Raw genomic sequence first — 1,433 nt, forward strand, 5'->3', positions numbered from 1 at the left:
GACATGCATGATGTAAGCATTGCATTACTTACACATCAGAACCATGTACACGTCACATGTAGCAGCAATCATGCACAACACATCCCACAAGTGAAACACACACATCCTCAACAAACACGCATCAACACTCACTGGACTGCGCATCAAAGTCCAGCATCTCTCCCACTCCTTCGACCAATTCAGGTGGTATGAACTCCGCAACGAGAGCCTCATGCGGAGTGAGCTCTTCCTCCTCTGGTGCAGGCCCACCGCCAGTCACCAGAGTCAAGTTGTAATTAGAGGCACGCTTAGCCTTAGTGCTGCGCTTGATGTCATTCCAACGCTTTTTGCACTCTTGCGCTGTGCGCACCTCATGGCCGAATGAACTGACATGTTCCACAACATGCTTCCAGTGGGTGTCACTTTGGGCAGCCGTAGTCTGACTATTGGCACCCACTAGCATGTCACGGCTGTGGCCCCGCACGTAGTACACGAGGAAGTCCAGTTCCTGCTTACAGAAAGGCTTCTTCCTCAACGTGCAGGAGGTCGTGGCTGTGTGTGGGGTCCCAGCCTGTCTGCAGGTGCAACCTTCCTCCTCTTGGACTGTGGCGCAGACCCTGGCTGGCTAATGCCGCCCTGACCAGTATGGCCAGTGGGTTCGGTGGATTGAGCCAAGGCAGTGGCAGGTGGAGGGATGACCAAAGGCCTGACTCGTGTCAGTGGCAGCTGGGTGCCTACTAATGGACCCTGCGCAGCAGCATCAGCTGTGGCAGGGTCATTGACCGCAACGGTCCTGGTTGGCAGACTCACAACCGGGGTGCTGTTGGGTGCATCTGCCCCTGCACTTGCCAACACCCGGCTGTTCGGGGCAGCAGATGGCATGACTGCCCCAGGGACACATGTCTTGGTCTGAGCAGCCCGGCCTGCCCCTATGGTTTCCCCCCCTGGCCTGTTGGAGATCTACCAACGGCTCTTCAAGTGCCAACGCAGCCTGCGCTGGCAGACCCTGAGCCTGGGTGGTGGTGTCCACAGCTGCACCTGCAGCTACCACTACCCTTGGGCCCGTGGCAGTTGATGGAACGGACTGCCGGGTCGAATGGGTGCCAGTGCCAGATTTAGGAGCTGCATACCCCGGAACCACAGGTGGTGGTGGCATGACTGCACCGACACATGGCACAACATTGTGCTCAAGTGGCGCACCCCTGCCTCTTCCCCCTCTGTGGCCGCTCTGGACACCCTGGAGTCCCCCTACTCCCTGGTCACCACGGCCACGTCCCCGACCATGCCCGGCAGGAGGAGGATGCCCAGCTGAGGCGCCCCTCACCTTTGGAGGCCTCCCAACCATGGCACTGATGTAGAAGTGCTGGCACAGATGGAGTGGTGCCAATGGGAGGTGTACACCACAATTGACCTGGGCAATTGGGGTGAAGGGGGTGGGAAGCAAGATGTTAACA

This window comes from Ambystoma mexicanum, chromosome 1q, assembly GCF_040938575.1.
Source record: "Ambystoma mexicanum isolate Mex_15411 chromosome 1q, UKY_AmexF1_1, whole genome shotgun sequence".
Taxonomy (NCBI): Eukaryota; Metazoa; Chordata; class Amphibia; order Caudata; family Ambystomatidae; genus Ambystoma; species Ambystoma mexicanum.